Below are 21,213 nucleotides of genomic sequence, written 5' to 3' on the forward strand. Positions count from 1 at the left end.
AGAAAGACAAATAAAGAAACTGATCCCATTCACAATTGCACCAAGAAGCATAAAATACCTAGGAATAAATCTAACCAAAGATGTAAAAGATCTGTATGCTGAAAACTATAGAAAGCTTATGCAGGTAATTGAAGAAGATATAAAGAAATGGAAAGACATTCCCTGCTCATGGATTGGAAGAATAAATATTGTCAAAATGTCAATACTACCCAAAGCTGTCTACACATTCAATGCAATCCCTATCAAAATTGCACCAGCATTCTTCTCGAAACCAGAACAAGCAATTCTAAAATTCATATGGAACCACAAAAGGCCCCAAATAGCCAAAGTAATTTTGAAGAAGAAGACCAAAGCAGGAGGCATCACAATCCCAGACTTTAGCCTCTACTACAAAGCTGTCATCATCAAGACAGCATGGTATTGGCACAAAAACAGACACATAGACCAATGGAATAGAATAGAAACTCCAGAACTAGACCCACAAATGTATGGCCAACTAATCTTTGACAAAGCAGGAAAGAACATCCAATGGAAAAAAGACAGTCTCTTTAACAAATGGTGCTGGGAGAACTGGACAGCAACATGCAGAAGGTTGAAACTAGACCACTTTCTCACACCATTCACAAAAATAACTCAAAATGGGTAAAGGACCTGAATGTGAGACAGGAAACCATCAAAACCCTAGAGGAGAAAGCAGGAAAAGACCTCTCTGACCTCAGCTGTAGCAATCTCTTACTCGACACACCCCCAAAGGCAAGGGAATTAAAAGCAAAAATGAATTACTGGGACCTTATGAAGATAAAAAGCTTCTGCACAGCAAAGGAAACAACCAACAAAACTAAAAGGCAACCAACGGAATGGGAAAAGGTATTTGCAAATGACATATCGGACAAAGGGCTAGTATCCAGAATCTATAAAGAGCTCACCAAACTCCACACCCAAAAAACAAATAACCCAGTGAAGAAATGGGCAGAAAACATGAATAGACACTTCTCTAAAGAAGACATCCAGATGGCCAACAGGCACATGAAAAGATGCTCAACGTCGCTCCTCATCAGGGAAATACAAATCAAAACCACCCTCACATATCACCTCACGCCAGTCAGAGTGGCCAAAATGAGGAAACCAGGAGACTATAGATGCTGGAGAGGATGTGGAGAAACGGGAACCCTCTTGCACTGTTGGTGGGAATGCAAATTGGTGCAGCCGCTCTGGAAAACAGTGTGGATGTTCCTCAGAAAATTAAAAATAGACCTACCCTATGACCCAGCAATAGCACTGCTAGGAATTTACCCAAGGGATACAGGAGTACTGATGCATAGGGGCACTCGTACCCCAATGTTTATAGCAGCACTCTCAACAATAGCCAAATTATGGAAAGAGCCTAAATGTCCATCAACTGATGAATGGATAAAGAAATTGTGGTTTGTATACACAATGGAGTACTACATGGCAATGAGAAAGAACGAAATGTGGCCCTTTGTAGCAACGTGGATGGAACTGGAGAGTGTGATGCTAAGTGAAATAAGCCATACAGAGAAAGACAGATACCATATTTTTTCACTCTTATGTGGATCCTGAGAAACTTAACAGAAACCCATGGGGGAGGGGAAGGAAAAAAAAAAAAAAAAAGAGGTTAGAGTGGGAGAGAGCCAAAGCATAAGAGACTCTTAAAAACTGAGAACAAACTGTGGGTTGATGGGGGGTGGGAGGGAGGGGAGGGTGGGTGATGGGTATTGAGGAGGGCACCTTTTGGGATGAGCACTGGGTGTTGTATGGAAACAAATTTGACAATAAATTTCATATATTGAAAAAAATAAATAAAGAAAAAGAAAAAGAAAAAAAAAAGAAAAAAAGATTCAAATGTGAATCATTTAAAAAGAGTAACTATGTTATTTCTGAACTAGGTATTAAAGGAAATACAGACTGTAAAATGAGACCCTAATGCTAAGTATAGAATCCTTCTAAAAGGAGCAAACTAGGGGCACCTGGGTGGGTCAGTTGGTTAAGCATCCAACTCTTGATTTCGGCTCAGATTGTGATCTCATGGTTGGTGGGATCAAGCCCCATCGCAGGCTCTGCACTGACAACACAGAGCTGCTTGGGATATTCACTCTCCCTCCCTCTCTGCTCCTCTCCTGCTTTCTCTCTCTCTCTCTCTCTCTCTCTCTCTCTCTCTTTCTCTCAAAATAAATAAAATTTAAAAATTAAAAAAAAATAAAAGGAGTAAACTATACATGAATAATGTGGTTCACAGTAAGAGACAGGGAACTCTGTTATCCACAATCCCATCTATGCAGAATATATCTGGGAGATGAGAAGTGAAAAATGAACCAGTGCAGCTAAATTAGGTATCACAAAGTACATATATACCCTGTACAAGTATTATGGGCACAAAATAGATGATGAGCAATTGACAACATATTATTATAATATTCTACCGTGGTAATCATGATTTTTCACAGGTAGCTCTATTATTGAACTTTCAGAGGGAGGGTTATATTATCCATGCTCATGTGCAATGGGCAAAGATACCCCAATTTGGTCCTATTATAGAAATTACATTGTAGAAGTTCATTCTGCCAGTCATCATGTACAAAACACACAGAGATACACAGATTTCAAGGCCACAAAGGCAGAGCAGCTACTCACAATCACTCAATCCCTGCCCATGTCAGTAGAGAACACTGAAGGAAAGCAAACTCCTTCCTGATAAGACAGCTTTTAGAGTCTAAAATTGAGCAGTTGTAGACTGATAGAAAATGTCCTGGGAAACAGCAATAGAGGTCCTGATAGAAGAAAGAAATGTGAGCTCATACACATAAGGAGTTTAGACCAATTCTGCAAATGTGGGAGATTTTTAATGAAAGTTAGTTTTTATTATTATTGTTCTAGGAAAAGAACTTGGACACACCAAAGAATATCAGTCAAACCTGATATAGACAGTTTGAAGAATGTGTATAACAATTTTGAAACCTAGAAATGTAGAACCAAGGAGCATGTAAGAATGTTTTGTTTATTTAAAAGGATCAATTCCTTAGTAGACAAAGGAATTCAATCCTATTGAAGACCTTTTGTAGTTGATACCATGTTTAAGTAAAATCTGGGTAATCTGCATATGCAGTTATCGTTTAGTTTTACATTTGTCATGGTATAAAATTCCAGTTTAAGACTCTTTCAGGCATTATTATACCTGATAATATCTGGATGGACATAACTACAGCTGTTCAAGTTCTAGGGCCCACCTGGAGTGGGCAGATCAGATAAGCAGGCCACCTCATATAAAGCTGCCTTAAGATGCTTGTTGGGGCATGCTTATAGGACAGTCATACAATGAGTCATATATTCAAAGATGAGCTCTTCTAAGCCCTTATTCAAAATCCATTTAGTTCCCCTTTTTCTAATTTAACAACAAACACTTATTGAACTTCAAATACCCACAAGGCCAAGAATAAGTGTCTGCCCAGCCAGAGTAACTTTATACTCGTAAATGAAATGGCAAAAGTGTTGTGGGGAGCAATGAATGCCTTCAGGCCCCTGAATTAATACCTTTGCCTGAAGATCTGTGTGAGATGGAAAAATAAGTACAGTTGTCCATTAAAGATGATTTTATTTTTTGGATTTTGAATATATAATTCTTAGGTTTGTCAATCACTCCCTTTAAGAAGGAAATGCTGCTTTCCTGTTAGCTCTCACTTGACTCACCTGAACTTTTGAAAGCATTTATATACATTCTCTGCTAGTACATTGATTTAAAAAACTTTTTTTAAATAAAAGTTAATGACTCATCGGGTAATCTGTGTGACTTAAACACAATGGCAACCTGTGTAGGTGGTTATTGTGTGTCATATACTGTGCCTGTTGTGTATGTTTTTTCTAATTAGTCATACATCCTGAAGCAGTTAAAGATGTCTGTGGGAAGAAATATGAATTGCACTAGGACTACTCTTAGGCTGACCTATGGTGAACTTGAATGAGTAAAATACTCCCTGGAGAGAAAATTGCTCACTGTATAAGGTAGGTGTATTCATTTCTTTCAAGGCAACAGGATACATTTAGTATCAAAGAAAAGAGAGTTTATCAAATATATCCTGAGTGAGACCCTCTGGTGGTTTGTTGTTTTTCAGGCTCAGTTTCCTAACTTCTGAGATCTGTCTTGTAGAAAGAGAGTAGTCCAAACGCTGAAATTGATCAAGACCTCAAATTCTGTTCATGAAGTCTTCCTGGTGAAGAGATGAAAAGGAATTTAATTTAGATTTTGGTAAGCAGTCTAGGATAATTTTTAGAAAAACTGTAAGGCCATCAACTTGTATTTAATTTGACCTGATAAAATTTAATTACTCTCAGACAAAGCAAGCTGTTTCTAATTAGATTTGATGTGAAAAAATTAAAACACAGCATATTAACAAAGGAAAGTGATCTCCAGATAATAAAAGCCAGGAAAATTACATGTTGTACTTAAAGGAGTGGTCTGGAAAGAGCACTGACAGCTAAACAAAGGAAATTCAGTGTGGTAATGTAGGAGGAAAGGTGGCCAAAGAAAAGAATACTGTGTTAATGAGCTTCTGGGTCAGTGTCTAAGACTGTGGAGGGAAGTAAAGAATAAAACCTGAGCATTAGAAGAAAGTCTCGGTGATCTACAATCATCCCATTATACACAGATGAGGGAATAGGTCTCACATACTTAGGTGACTTGTCCAAAGACACAAAACATGACAACGTATTGCTGTTGAGGATGTAGGAAAACAAACAAGCTCTTATTGATCGCTGGTAGAGATGCAAAACAGTTTGGCCATTTCAGAAGGCAATTTCTTACAATGCTAAACATAGTCTTACCACAGAATCCAGCAATTTTACTCCTAGGTATTTACCCAACTGATTAAAATATGTATGTCCACCAAAAAATAATGCATGTGAATATATGGAACAGCTTTATTCATAATCATCCAAACCTGGAAGAAACCAAGATATTCTTTAATAGATGAATGTATAAACCAAACAGTGAACATCCATACAATGGAATGTTATTCAATAATAAAAATAAATGATCTATCAAGCAACAAAAAGACATGGATGAATCTTAAGTACATATTATATCAAAGAAGTCAGTATGAAAGGCTAAATACTTTATGATTCCAATTATGATATTCTGGAAAAGGCAGAATTATAGAGACAGTTAAAAAGATCAGTGATTGCCAGGGGTTAAGGGAGAGAAGGAGAGCACTGAACAAGTGAAGCACAGGGGATATTTTAGAGTGATGAAACTCCTCTGCATGATACTATAATAGGTTCATGTCATTATACAAATGTCAAAATCCATCACAATGTACAGTATAGAGAGTGAACCTTAATGTATGCCAATTAAAGAAAACCATCTCGGGGGTCAGGGGAATCCCAGGATGGAATATGTGATGTGACAAAAGAATGTAACTGTATCACACAAATGTGTAACAACACAACAAATGTGTATTGCAAATATCACTGAAGGGGGGAGGAGAAAAGTTACTGACCTATGTAACTTTGGAAATGAGTGGGGTCTGTTAAGACTTAAAAAAGCAAAGGAAACTGTATATAAGCACTGTACTCTAGTCGATGAAGTTGTTTCCTACAGCAGTACAAGTTAACAATTTTAATACCATTATATATGTGTGCTGGAATTGAACAATGGAGTAGATGATGGGTAACAGAACCCAGATTTCTCACTGTTGAAATGAGAGGTTACAGACAAGCAAGGGGAAGGGGTTAGAATAATCTATGTGGTAATAGATTAGAGTTGGGAATATTAGTATGAACTCATAGTGTAATATAGCTGCAGATGGTTATATATACAAATATTCCTAGATATGTGTATATACATGGGCTATTATTTACAGTAATGTCTCCTTACTCCATCAGCCTGGAGGGCTAGAAGCAAGGACACCCCAATAGCTGGACACCAAATACCCAGACCTTGGTTTCTCATACCATTCACAAATAAAAGGAATGAGAGCTTTCTGGAGAAATATCTGATTCTAGGACTAGAAATATATATAAGACTAGAACATCTTGCAGTGCCAGAAAGCATGGAACTATTCAGGAAACAAACAAATCAAAACAAAGCACAATGATATAATGATATAGGTAGGTCAAAGGGACACAGAAGCCAACTGAAAGAGTTCCTAGTGGTAAAAACTAGGACAATCTGAGCAAAAAAATCATGTTGGATTATAATCCAAACTATAAAGTAATATCCATGAGTCAATATAGATACAAATAAATGATCGAATAAATAAGTAAATGAAAGAGAGAAACTCCAAATAATTTACATAGATATTCTGCCTTCAAGAAGGTAGAGCAAAACTCCCCTCATGTGCTCTATGCATAGGGACCTCCTTCCAAAGAGGATATGATAAAAGGTGAGGCAGAAGAGATTAACTTCACAATGAAGACACCTGACAAACACCATCTCAACTAGGTGTCAACAGTTAACATCAACAGTGATTTCAACATACTGTCATGTTGATAACATAAACCCTTGATATGATGTGATGAAAATAGCATTTCACCCTGACAGTCTTCCTTCCAAAAACATAATCCCAGGCTAATCATAAGAAAAACATCAGTCAATTCCTAATTGAGGGACATTCTATAAAATTCCTGACCATATGCCTCAAAAATACAGCAAAAACAGGTCTGAGAAACTACCACAGTCAAGATGAGTCTAAGGAGATATTGTGACTGAAATATAGTATCTTGGATGGCTTCCTGAAGCAGAAAAAGGACATTAGGTAAAAACTAAAGAATTCTCAATAATGTGTAAACTTTAGTTAATACAAATATGTCAATATTGGTTCATTAATTGTAACAAATGAGCTATACTTATGTAAGATGTTAATGGCAGAGGAAAGTGGGTGTGGGGTATATAGAAACTCCCTATTACTCTTTGAAATTTTTCTTTAAAATTGTTCTAAAACTGATTCAAAGGTTTGTTTTAAAACTGTGTTGAGCAGAGTTTCAGAATGGAGTGAGTTTCACACATGTTTTCAGGAGAAATAGTGAGATATGTATTCAACAATGCCCAGAATCACAGGACTGACCATGTTGAACTTGCCAAAAGTCTTTAAATAATTTTTTGGAGATGGAAGGATAGACATTGTTTCAATAGGAACACACTGCTTTTTTAAAAAATGGAATTGCGAGACACTATTTTACTTTAATTTTTGGAAGACATTTATATCATTAAAAAGTAATATATTTTTAATACACACTTTAAACTGTTCCATGTTTCCACTTCACGTTGGTAACTAGCTGTCAACCAAGTACCAGTTTACAGCAGAGATCTCTTAACACTTTCTAAAATGCCAAATACTAAAGATAGGATTTCCGTCTTTGGTATTTTTCCAAACAAAAACTTTCTGAAATGCATACATTTTTCAATACATTCTGTTGTTCAGGGCCAAGTCATCCAGTTTTTAAATTCTTTATTCTTTACATTTCTCTTCCCCTCATCCTCTCTGCCAATCTCTCTTTAGACAGTAAAAGATTATTTTTATAAGGGGAAAGAAAAAAATCAAAGACTATCAAAAGATTATCCAAAATGTGCTTTCTGAATTATCTGTAGACTTGATTTTTGTCTCCTACTTAATGCAGTATCACCTGGCCATATTACATGTTTCCAGATGTCCAGGATGGAGAAGAATAAAGACTGTGACAGAAAGCAGTCCTGGCAAGTAGACAGCGTGGTCAGGGGTCTCCTGTCCTGTGTTTCATTTTAACTGAGTCACAAGCTTTGCTGATGGCCTTGGGTTTGTAGACATCCCCAAAGATCTGCCTTAACTGTGTGCTCAGAACTGAGTCTGACTTCCACTGTGAGCTGGTCATTAGATTGCTGGTATCTAATAAAATACTCTATCACCTTAGAAGAGGATGAATCATCAGTACATTTCCTTCCAAACCTAGAGCTTGCTTAAAGGCTTTGGCCTCAAACACTCCATTTATAAGCTTTTATAAGCTTTTACAAGTGTGAGAATCAGTGGCAAAGCCTTGGGACATTTAATGAATTTACAGTGTGTTTGAGAGTAAGAGAAACAAAGAGGTTTTTGCAAAAGTTGGCCTATCTGTAGCAGCAGTTCTGGTCAAATTCCAGGAGACCTCAACTAGATGATACACATACTTATTATCCCAAAGTTCCAATATTCTCAACTAACAAGCAACAGAGTCCCAGCTGAATGTACAACACAACACAATTATCTTTTACTTTCTGTTCTCTCTCTGTATTTATGTATGCATATGCTATACGTCAGTCTTTCAAACAAACTATTATTCAAAAACTTGTGCTAGCCTGTTCATATATCACTTTTCAACATCCTACTAGACCACCAATCACACTCTGATTCCATTGGCAAGTTTCCTTGTGTGTATGTGTGTGTGTTGACAGGGAACAGTTTATTTCAGAAATGATTCTTATTTTGTTGACATAATTTCAGACCTTTTGGTTAAAGGTGGGGGCAGTTGCTAGGGGAAAGGACTTATTTCCATCTGAAATGACACACCTAATAAGACAGGAAAAGTTATGATGAAGGGTGGAATTATTATAGCCAGATACCCAATGGGGCTCACATAGAAGTTTGACTCTGCTTTCCCTCCATAGAGAGCATGGGCTGAGAAAGGCATCAAGTAGTTTTACTTGTGGAAATCATCTCCATGATGGATGGAAATCTGGGTATGTTAGAGGGTAAGAGAGTAAGGAGACTGGAGTGAATGGGATGTGTTCATGGTCATGCTTCTGCTTCATGATTCTTTACTTGGTTTAACATCTTTGTGTTACTTGAAAGGAAAAGGAAAATTTGGAAGAGTAAGATAGAAAAAATTGATGTCTATATTATTTTTCTGGGGCTGCCATAACAAAGCATAACAAATAAGATGGCTTAGAATAAAAAAAAAACATTGTCTCACAACTGTGGGGACCAGAAGTCTGAAATCAATGTGTCAACAGGGCCATGTTCCCTGTGAGGGCCCTAGGGAAGCATCTGATCCAGGCCTCTCTCCTAACTTCTGGTAGTTCCTTGGCTTTTGGTAGTAGAACTCCAATCTTCACATGCTGCTCCCTTGTCTGTGTGTCCAAATTCCCCCTTTTTATAAGGGCATCAGTCCTATCGGATTAGGGACCCACCCCAGTCCAGTATGACCTAATTTTAACTAATTAATCTGCAATAATCTTGTTTCCAATTCCTTCTTAGGAACTACGAATTAGGATTCCAACATATGAATTGGAAGGGGGCACCATTCAACTCATAACAACATAAAACCATATACAGGGACTTGACAATCGTCATGAAAATGGCTGTTCTTATAGTTGACGGTCTCTGTACTAAAAGTCTTCCCTCTTTGACTTGTGAAATAATTGAACTGGTCTTCTGGCCCAGGACGTGTGGAAATCATAACAATGGTATGGATTTGGACTGCATTAATTGTAAATATTTTCAAAAAGTAAATTGCCTTGTTAGAGATAACTCATTTGTTTATCAAAATGCTCATCATTCTTACTTCAATTGAAGTGCCTATCATTTCTTTTCATGTACTTCCAAAATGCTTCCCGAATAATTCTCCATCCTGATTTTCTCTCTAACCTGGTGAAATCTTTGAAAAGGGTTCAATGGAAGAGACTATGTGTGTAGTAATTTTATAGTTGGTAAATGTATTTAGGAGTGACTTACTTTATTTTTCTTTGATGCTTTAATCCTTGCTGAATTTCTGCATTTCTTGAAACTTGGGTAAAAATAATTTAGTTGTTTGGTATAAGAACATTTCAGAATTAATCCTGCATTGAATTAGATGTTCGAGAGCTGCCACCACATCTAACAGACTCCAGATGTCTGATTATACACAAGTTTTAGCAGACTCCAAATCCCTGATTATATACAAGTTTTAATAATAAGTTATTTTTATTCTGAAAAATGAATTCATCAAAGGTTTCCCTAGTGAACATTCTTATTGTTAATTAACAATAGAATGTAGCAAACAATAAAGAAAAAGTAAGGGCTGGGCAAAAGGGTTCAACTGTTACTTTTTTAAGAAAATAGAACCTGAATAGGAAGTGAATATGCTTTTTATTTTTTTAAACTTCACAAGAAACCCAGAATTCTGTCTTTTACCTCACTAACAAAAAGAATCTGAGAACATTGATATTTTCCAGATCCCAGAACAGATTCAGTGATAATTCTAAGCCTTAGACTTTTGGCATAGTTGAGGTTTTATGACAAGGTATTCTGGCAGGAGAGAGAAGACCCTAATTAGCAAAGTACCCTTGTTAACCTTTAAAGTACTGTCCTTTGGATCCTGTGAGATTTTTTAATAGATGCACATCATTTGTTTACATCATTTCAGTTCTATGACTTAATGTATTTCCAACACTGGCTTCAAGGCCTTACTTATTTATCCTCTAAATGAGCCTAGTGGAGAAGAAACCAAACAACATTGTGGAAAGTAATTTATTCCCTGAAAATCACTTCTGTCTAATTTTTCATAGGAAATGACTTAGTATTTCAGGTTTATCTTTTAATAATATATACTAAAGGATTGTCCATCAATGCTACATTTCCCTTTGGAGGTTCTGAATATGGGATGGCATTGTGAAATAAAATGGTATCCCACAATGTAGCCTACACTTCCCATTTCCTGGGTTTTGCATGGTTAAGAGGCTGAGGGTCAAACAAAGAGAGGAGAGAAATGAGGTACAGTAATATATGGAAAGGGCATATGATGTCTGGTCTGACCCTAGCTGCCCAAAGTTTGGAGAAACCTTAGCTGACCTACTCCATTGGAGGTCCAACAAGACACTGGCATTTACCTGCTTCAGATACAGACTTCAAAGATGGAGACAGGAGAGCCTGAATTTTGCCAAAGCATCTGCTCAGAGTGTTCCCTTTACATTTTGAGATGAGATAAATGGAGTTGCAAGTTAACTTGAATCATGTGTGTCAGAGGGGAAGCAAGGATTTGGTGGCCCTTAGGAGTTTCACTATTATACCAGGGAACTGTCAAGCACAGGGCCCTTACATTTGGCAATCAGTCTGAGTACGCTTTCCTTGTGTTGTCAGCTTGCCCAAGGAAGGCCTGAGTTATAGGCCACTAGACAACAGTTTGCAAATATACTAATTTCCCTTCAGCTATTAGTCCTTTAGGAACTCAGAATTTCTGAAATCACTAAAACTTCACAATCTGGAAACTATTACACACATTTCTATTTTTGTTTCCTTTACCTTATAGGGATAAGAAACCAAATGCATTTGGAGGGTTTTACCTCCATAGCATTTGCTGCTTAGACCCCATATGTTGTAATAGCAGAGAATATAGACAGAAGAAAATATCAAGAAAGAGAACAACCAATATTATTAGGTATTAGCCTTTACTGAGTGTTTCCTCTGTACTAGACATTGAATTAAGCACTGTATGTGTATTATTTTAGTTACACAACAGCCTGAGGTGGTCATTTTGAGAGGTTTAGGTGTCTGCTAGGTCACACAATTCTTTAGTGGTAGAACGGGATTCAAACCTAGAACTGTCTGATTACAGAGTCCAGTTCTTAACAACTGTGCTTTATTGGCTGCCATGCTTTGCTTCTGTTGTTCAGTTTGGGATGGAGGTAGAAGCATGGGAGGAAAATGAATGCTTACAGATCAACAAAACTAAAAAATGAGGGGCGCCTGGGTTGAGCATCCAACTTTGGCTCAGGGCATGATCTCACAGTTTGTGAGTTCAAGACCCACGTTGGGCTCTGTGCTGACAGCTCAGAGCCTGGAGCCTACTTCGGATTCTGTGTCTCCCTCTCTCTCTCTGCCCCTCCCCTGCTTGTGCTCTATCTCTCTCTGTCTCTCTCTGTCTCTCAAAAATGAATAAAGTAAAAAAAAAATTTTTTTTAACCTAAAAAATGATTAGAATGCATGTACCTTTACTTTGGCTGTAAATTGCTATTTTCTAGAGTCCTATGTTGTGACAACTCACTACCATGGTTCATGTGTGCATAATTACTAACATTGCTAAATCAAGCCAGGAGAACATGTTTTTGATGAATCAAAGTGTGAGATAAAGACGGCAGACTGGTTTCTGGCTCAAGAATCACCTTGAGATATGTAACCTCATTCCCTTGGTCAACTTCGTTACTATGTATTTCCCGTCTGAAGGCCTCAGGACTGTTACACTGAATGGACTAGTTGATTATCATCTGCCCACTGACTGTAGGTTTGGTGCTTATGCTCTGCCCTAAAATATCCATAACTGATTTTATACCCTGAAGTCTGAGATCATGAAGACATGAGTTGGTACTGAACTTAGGTGGTGAACTCTGACCCAATTTGGCTGTAGGAACAAAAACAAATCTACAGTTTGGGAACTGAATGATAATTGGCCACTATATCACAAGTGGGAAATGCAAATTGGGTACCCTGAGATTATTTAGACCTCTGTATTCCATTAAAAGTAATTTTTATATGTGCTTTTCAGCAGTGCTTTTTAACTTTCATTTGACAGTAACCCAAATAAAGAATTAATTAAGAATAAATGAAAAGAAAAATACAAATCACATTCTATTACCAAAGACAAAAACTGCAACAAATCTACTATCATTCAAAATTTTTCTAGTTTTACTAGAGAGGGGTGTGTGTGTGTGTGTGTGTGTGTATGTGTATTTTACATAACCAAATATTAATATTTGTGCCATATAACTCAGCCCTTAATATTTGTTGAATAAAACATTCAATTAAATTCTGAGAGTTATTTTTAAGAGGAATTTTTTCAATGAACAAATATAGTTTTATCCCCATAATAAGATGTAAATTTCATAATAAAAGTATTGACTTTGAATCCAAATGCCATCTTAAGAGTAATTTGGCACCAACTCCACATTATTGAAAGAATATTAATGTGGTCAATTTGGTCAGGTACGCTTTATTCCTTAGGGCTTCTCTGAAGTGGTAAATATTTTGCCTGTTGATGGTAAGAACAATAATAACTGCTGACATTTGCTGAGTGCTTAGTTGTGTTAGGAAAAAGTTCTAATTGCTCCTCATTCATTAACTCATTTAACACTCACGAGAATAGCACAATTCTACCAAGGAATTAGAGGAAGAAATTAGAGTAGTTTCCCCTTGGTCAAATAGTTAATAAGTACTAGACCTGGGATATAGACCCAGCCAGTCTGGGTCCAAAGCCTTTGAGTTTTACTATTAGTCTTAAAGAAGGCAATCTTTAATTCCGATTATAGCATGATTTCCCTTTTTGAATTTTTCATTTTAATCCATCATTAGTCAACTTGAGTATACTTTCAAGCAACTTTTTTCAATAAGTAATGATTGGTATATATTTACAAGTCTATGTTTTATATTTAATATATTTTTAACTGCAAGTAACAGAAAAAATCACTCAAACTGGCTTAAGCCAGTAGTCTCAAACTTCAGCCTGCATTGGAAATCATCTGAGGGACTTCTGAACACACACGTTGCTGAGCCCACCCCAAGTTTCTGATTCCATGGGTCTGACATAGAGCTCTAGAATTTGCATTTCTAAGTTCCCAGGTGAGGCTGATGCTTGTGGTGTGGGACCATACTTTGAGAAAATTTATTGGCTATAGAAGTCAAGATTCAGCTGTTAGGTTGGCTTAATCCAATTTCTCAGCATCTTTCTTAGGTGTTATCTCCTCTGTGTCTCTGCCTAATCTTCAAACAGTAGCAAGATGATTGCAGCCATTTTAATTCTTGAATCTGTGTATAAAAATATCTGAGAGGGGTGCCTGGGTGGCTCAGTGGGTTAAGCATCCAACTTCAGCTCAGGTCATTCTCTCAGTCTGTGAGTTTGAGCCCCGCATCTGGCTCTGTGCTGACAGCTCAGATCCTGGAGCCTGCTTCACATTCTGTGTCTCTCTCTGCCTCTCCCCAACTTGTGCTCTCTCTCTTTCTCTCTCTCTCAAAAATAAATAAACGTTATCAAAATTTAAAAAGACAAAGAAAAGTTTTCTTTTAGGAGAAATCTTCAGAATCTATCTTTGGAAAATTGTAGACTATAAAATTTTGCATTCCAAGGTCAACTTTAAAGCTAATATTTTATGTTCACATATTAATAATAATATAACAAGGGGTGCCTGGGTGGCTCAGTTGGTCAAGCATCCATCCGACTTTGGCTTAGGTCATGATCTCATGGTTTGTGAGCTCAAGCCCCATGTGGGGCTCTGTGCTGACAGCTCAGAGCCCAGAGTCTGCTTTGGATTCTGTGTCTCCCTCTCTGTCCCTCCCTGATTTGTGCTCTGTCTGTCTCTGTCTCAAAAATAAACAAACACTTAAAAAATATTTAAAACAAACAAAGGTTGCTAATAATCACTTAAAATTAGAAAAGTAATATAACAATATAACAATTGTAGAACATGTGTATGTATTTTTAAACAGTACCTTTAACACATAATACTGAATGAGATTTTTTTTTCCTAAATAAAATAGGTAGCTGTCTATGTCTCAAGTCTCATTGTAGTTATGAAGAGGGTATCTGGGATATGCCAAAAACTATATTTCACATGCATTATCTAATTTTATCTACTTGGCAGCCTTAATAATAGGTAGTATTATTATCTGTGTTTTGCAGATAAGGATTATATAGTGCTTATACTACAGTATTATATAACAATACATATTGTCTACTCTAACTGAAATGAATATAATGATGCATTTTTCTTGATAACCATACAATGCATGCCTCTATATAATATATATTACTTATTTGTTTTAAAAACTACCTCTGTAAAGTACCTATCAAAAGCAATAATTAAAGTTAAGGGAGATATGCTGATGTATGTAGCTGTTTTCATATCTAATTTAATTAAATTTAACTGTATATTTAAGTGTTTATTATGCACAAGACATCATGTATAAAAAATACACATAGTATATCTATGAAAGAGAGAGGTGGGGGAGTGAGGGAAGGAGAAGAGATAATATCCATAAAGCTCTTAATATAATGCCTGGCTCATGCTCACATTAAATGCCCCATAACAATGTTAGCTGTTATTTGCTACTTTTATTTAATTTAATATAACAGATTTTTATTAGGAACTCTAAGCTGTGAAGTGCTGTTCAAAGAAATGAGTATATATTCATAAATACAAACATTAAACACCATATATTAAACTCTAACCCCTTTAGCATAGACTGTTCTTAATATACTCATTACAGAGGCAATTTCTGAAGCAAATTAGTCGTGTAACTTGTTTCTTGATAACAGCACAGAGAGTTATGACTGCCAAAATCAACAGTAAATTTCAAAGGCTTTCAGGCTCTCTGTAACAAAGGCTGAGTAAGCCATGAGTCACAATCAGGAAACTTCTATTTGAGGGCCTTATTATCTTTCTTCATATCTGGGGTGTGGGAAAGACTGGTAGCAGTGGGCAGCACGCAGGGGAGGAGTTCCGTTCTGTTTCCAGGGCCACAAAGTGAGTGAGAAGAACATAGTAAAAGTTCTCCTTCTGTAGTTTTTTTTCTGATTCAAGGGAGCCCCCAGGATGCATATACAGTGGTCTGAAAACATATTCAGGATAATGGAACTGTGCTGGAATTTATAATCTATTCAAGTCTGTGGTTAAGTCTGTCACGCCTCATCACCCAGAAGTAAACCAGACTGTCTTGCATCTAGTCACTTTGGAGTGCTTGCTGCTTCTGTCTACATGTTTTGTTTATTTTGGAGGCGGGAAGGAGAGACTGTGTTTCTAAGGCTCAACTTTGAACCTGCCTATGATATAAATGAAAGAGAATGGTTTTCCAGTTGCCTAGAAAGGGTTCAAGTTGTGGCTGTCAAATACTTGTTGTGTGCCTTGGGCAATGCCTTAATTTTTCTATACTGTAAGTTTTCTGTCTTTTAAAAGAGTGATATTACCTCCCTAGTGGATTTGTTGTAAAAAAAATAATAGTAATAAGTTAGATTGCAAATGAAAAAAAGAGTCATCACAGCTGGCACATAGTGGTCTCTCAAAAAAATAAAAATAAAAATAAAAATAAAAATAAAAATAAAAATAAAAAACTTAGTGAGTTGGTGCTATGCTAAATGTCTATTTTATTTAAGACAACCATATTACGTAATTTATAGTCCAAGGACATTTTTTCCAGAGTGAAAGGGTCACTATTAATAATTAGCCCAGGATAGCAAGCCAAACAAAGACTGTCTTGAGCAAATCGGAAGGTGTGCTCACTCCAATTACAATCATGTTGCTTTGTTGATAGGGCTAAAGGGAGGAGTCAGAACTCCTTATCTCTTGATATAACTTTGCAATCATTTACATTTTGTATTGTTGTTGGCACGAAAGGCCCAAGATTCCTCTCAGACACTTCATGGTTATTCGTCATTGGATCATGAAAACAACATAGTCTGTGGTAAGTGGTATAATAGAAAAAAGAAAGGGTAGGACCCAGTTTTCTCCTTCCCCTATTCTACCCACTTTCCCCCTCAGCTGAAGAAAACCCAGCTCTACTTCTTGCCCAAGTAGCCACTGAAATGCTTAGAACCACAAGAATAGCACCCACCCATCCCACCCCCACCCCCCCAACATCACAGAAATATCCCTGGATTTGATGGGTTAAGAGTGGGAAGAAATCTTTCATAAATTTTGCTTTGGAATCCTATAATTAACAATTGCCATGATCTGGAAAGTATCTCTTCCTTTCTGTTTCTATTTAATCCAAAATATATTTTGATGACATACTAGATGGCATTCAAGACACTGACTAAATTTGGTGGCAGGGGAATGTGGTTATACACCCTGCTTTAAATTCCCATTTGAGAGGGGATAGATAATCTTGCTACATACCTGGTGAAAGACTGTTTAAACTGAGAATAAAAAAGAGAATAAAAAGTGACAATTTTAAATACTTTTTACATTTTATAAAACTTCAATTTTTAAACACAGAAGGCATATGGTGTGTAAAATACATGCATGAAAAATCTGACATTACCTATTTTTTACTTTGAACACTGATTCTGAACTATATTAACTTTTACTGTTAAATCTTAACTTTTCTAATAAACTAAAGGCAGGTACTTTGAGCCTTATCCAAGAAATTATTTACCATGTAGGTTCTACCATCTACATATTAGGAAAGAGATATTGAAGAAGTTAAATCCAGACCGGCAACGCCAATAGGTTGAGCACTGCTTCATGGACACCTGGCAAATTTCCTGGTCACAAAAGTACACCTGGGAAGATATTTTATTTGTTCATTTGTTCATTCATTCATAAGAATTTATTATGTTGCTAGTAAGTGCCATGTTCAAGGCCAGATACTGAAGATTCAAGTATGGTCACTGCCATCCCAGGGTGAGGTCCAGTGAGGCAGATAGCAATGCTATAAGTAATCACTATAAAATGAAACCCAGTATTAATGATAGAGGGAAACTCAAGGCACTGTGGGAAACTATAGTGTTCCAGGGAACATGGAAAGGTCTCTGAGTATGGAATCTGTTAAGCTGAGTAGGGTGAGTATGAACAACCATTTTATAATGGAAATGATGTCCAAGGCAGGAGGGACAATCTGTGAGAGATAAGAGAGAGCTTGGTATAAGGATCTAGTGATAGACTACTACAGCTAGAATAAAGATAGTCAATATGCTGGAGAGGTGAGCAGGGGCCAAATTGCAGAGGCTTTGTATATTAGGAGTTCAAACTTTATCCAGTAGGTAGTTGGGAAGCCATTGAAAGGTTTTATGTAGAAGGCTAACACTCAGATATGCATTTTATATAGATAAATTCTGGCTGCAAGAGAACAGTTGGAGAATTATACAATGGTCATGATCAAAATTAATAGCAGTTTCTACAAAGATGTTGTCAGTGGAAATGGAGAAATTTAGAAAGGAGTATTAACAGGATTTGCTGATTAACTGGACACAGAGAGTGAAGTAAAAGATGCCTAGGTTTTGGCTTAGAAACCTGATTGAATGGTGATACCTTTAAATGTATATAGACAGAATATTTAAGGAGAAGTGGGTTTGCAGGGTGGTGATACTGCATTCCATTTTTGACAAGTTGAGTTTGAGTTTGAAATATCCTTGATATATTCAAGTAGAGGTGTCAAACACAGAGTTGATTGCCTAGGTCAGGAGCTCAGAGAGCAATGTGAACCATATTTAGAGATTTTGGATTCATTAGCATATAAATGGCCTTTGAAGCTCTGGGAGTAGATGAGACACCCTGAAGAAAGTGGGTAGAATGAGAGAATATGAGGGTCAAAAATAGACTCCTCTCATTACATCAACATGTAAAAGAGGAGGAAGGCTGCTCTTGCATTTCTCTGGCAGGAAAATGAGTCTTTTCAAAAGGCTCCAGGAAACAGGCAGCATATGACCCACAAGTGATGATAAGATAAAGTATCTGATATTGTGTTCTGGGTTAGATTCCAACTCAAGAAAACATCTCTTGGGCTTCTCTGGATGTGAAGAAGACTCACAGCCTGACTATCTCACTAATGTTATTACAGTTTCTTTGCTTTTCCTTCCCTTCTTTGGTAATGCTCTATCTAGGACATGCTTCCCTGGTAACATGCCAGGCATAAGCAGCTTGAAGACTGCCCCCACTTTATTCTTAGATAATATTCTCACTCAGATTATAGAAAAAGGAAGTTTTATGATAGGAGTGGTTGGGAAATAAAGTATATGTTTACTCTGGCCATGAACTATAATTAGAAAGGTCCAAAATACTATAAGTAGCAATTCAATACTCACTTTTCTCAAGAATCTCATAAAACTTAATTAATGAATGCAAAGGTCCTGACAAAAATTTTAAAATGTACACTGATGATGAAATGCATGCTCCTATTTCCTTGTGTTTCTAGTCTGCATCACATCCACTTGTACATGTGTTCATTCTAAGAGATAGATCTTAGATTCACAGCATCTTAAATCTGAAAGGAGCTCAAAGAGAACCTCTCACTCAGCCCTCTCTCCCCTGGCCCTGTGCCCACTTCTAGATAAGGAAACTGTTGTGCAGGGATGATGGCACCTAGAACTCCCATTTACGTGTTGCTATATATTTAAACAATAGTGTTTACATTCAAGGGAATATTATATATTACACTGGTGAAGATCCCAGGCTCTTGGAACTGATTGTCTGGGTCTGACAATCAAACGAGCTTTGGGCAAATTACTTAGTCCCTCAGTTCTTTTGTTTCTGCATCTACGAAGTCACCTTTTATAGTATCTACTCATGGGCATTGGTAGACAATTATCCATAGGTTTCTTATGATTCTGGCTGTCTTTTGAGCAGACACGCTGACTACCTTTGTTCTGGACTACATTTTTTTTTAACGTTTATTTATTTTTGAGAGACAGAGAGAAAGAGAATGACCAGGGGAGGGGCAGAGAGAGAGGGAGACACAGAATCTGAAGCAGGTTCTACGCTCTGAACTGTCAGCACAGAGTCTGACATGGGGCTCGAACCCACGAACTGCGAGATCATGACCTGACCCGAAGTCAGATGCTTAACAGACTGAGCCACCCAGGCACCCCATGTTCTGGACTACCTCTTTAAAAATGTTTGTATAGACAACAGCCTTGAAGGTTATGGTGTCTACCTCAGGACAAAGAGCAAGCTTGCTTACTATCCAACAAAATAAAGATGACTCCCTCTGGAGGTATGTTTCCTTCCCATTATAAAAGATTTGGGTTCCCTTATTTCAGGATTCTTCTCCCACACTACGACCCATCACCTGGAGGCATCGCCTGGACCTCAGAGAACCGATGCAGATGCTGACAGTCTAGCTGTTAATATTTATGTTAATAATTAATAAAGGCCTGCATCTGTGACTCAGGAGGCTCACATCTTCTGCCAATGGCCATGTAATTGTGTCAGGCTAACACATTAGCTTCCAAGTAGTATAAAATCTCAGACCCTTAACAATTCTTGACAATACATTTCTATAAGAATGGAGTAAAGCAAGTAAACATAAAAAGCCTGAAAGAGTATCTGGCACATAAAGACTAAAGACTGAGTAAATATTGGTTGTTAATATCAATATATAGTTACACTTGCCAAATGCACATGGTTTATTCATGGGCAAAGCCAAGACTAGAATCCATATATGTAAAAACTCAGTCTAATATTCTTTTTTACCACTTCATTCTAACAACCTCTTTCCCCTAACATTACATTTTCTGCATATTTAACTTACAATTAATATTGACAATAAGGTAATTGAAGAGGAAGAATTAAGAATTTATACCAGCTTATTTGGTGAAAATGTTAAAATTAGTATGAGAGAAACAATAAGTCTGGTGATCAGACATCAGAGCATTAAAGTATTATTTTAAGAGAAAAGTGGCCAAAACCATGGTAAGCCCTGATACATCCAAAAAAACTAATGTTCTTGGAAATACATTATGAGCAAAATATTATAAAGTTTGAAAATTCCTTAATGACAATGAACATTTTACTATGTATATTTTTATCTATGAAAATCTACTATGTTTTTGTTAAAGGCTCAAAGTGAATTTCTAAAATGTATATATGCCACAGACAGAATCTCTGAAAATAATGACTCCCTACACCAATGGTTGGATTTTGAAATATCCCCTAAGACATTTTCTACAAATAATGGTTTAAGATTTAGTACCCGTATCACCACTGGAATAAAGAATAATATTAATCAAATACTTGCTTTATAGCATTCATACTTAGTATTTTACATGTTTTCTTTAATGAATCCTTACAACAATCCCATGGGAGAGAAATTATTAGTAACTTCATTTAATGATGAGAAAATTATGCACAGAAAATAATTTACTCAAGTTTATATAGCTAGTAAGATCTAATGGACCAAACTGAACTAAGGTCTGATGAGTAGTGATCCTGTTCTATTAAGTACTAATTACACTGCTATAAATCTTTAGTTAGATTTACCAAGGAAATGAATATGGTGAAATTAAATGTTAAAATTAAGACACTAGGGGCTCCTGGGTGGCTCAGTGGGTTGAGTGTCAGACTTGATTTTGGCTCAGCTCATGATCTCACAGTTCCTGAGATTGAGCCCCGCATCGTCCTCAGGCTCTGCACTGACAGCTGGGAGCTTGCTTGGGATTCTCTCTCTCTCTCTCTCTCTCTCTTTCTCTCTCATTCTCTCTCTCTGCCCTGCTCCTGCTCACATGCTCACTCGTTTGTGCACATGTGTGCACTCTCTCTTTCTCTCTCTCAAAACAAATAAACTTAAAAAAATT

At 36.9% G+C, this 21,213-nt stretch overlaps 1 long non-coding RNA gene across 2 annotated transcripts in view; it reads right to left on the bottom strand.

The window, feature by feature from the left end:
• LOC122226331 overlaps window positions 1-21,213 on the bottom strand; it is a 54,888-nt gene that overhangs the window by 19,016 nt on the left and 14,659 nt on the right. The window contains exon 4 of one of the 2 annotated variants that reach the window (XR_006205589.1): window positions 3,741-4,223. The exons of the other annotated variant lie outside the window; for it this stretch is intronic. This is a non-coding gene — a long non-coding RNA (uncharacterized LOC122226331). Of the gene's footprint in view, window positions 1-3,740; window positions 4,224-21,213 lie in introns of those variants that run through there. 2 annotated transcript variants of the gene reach the window in all.

Source organism: Panthera leo, chromosome C1 (assembly GCF_018350215.1).
Source record: "Panthera leo isolate Ple1 chromosome C1, P.leo_Ple1_pat1.1, whole genome shotgun sequence".
NCBI lineage: Eukaryota > Metazoa > Chordata > Mammalia > Carnivora > Felidae > Panthera > Panthera leo.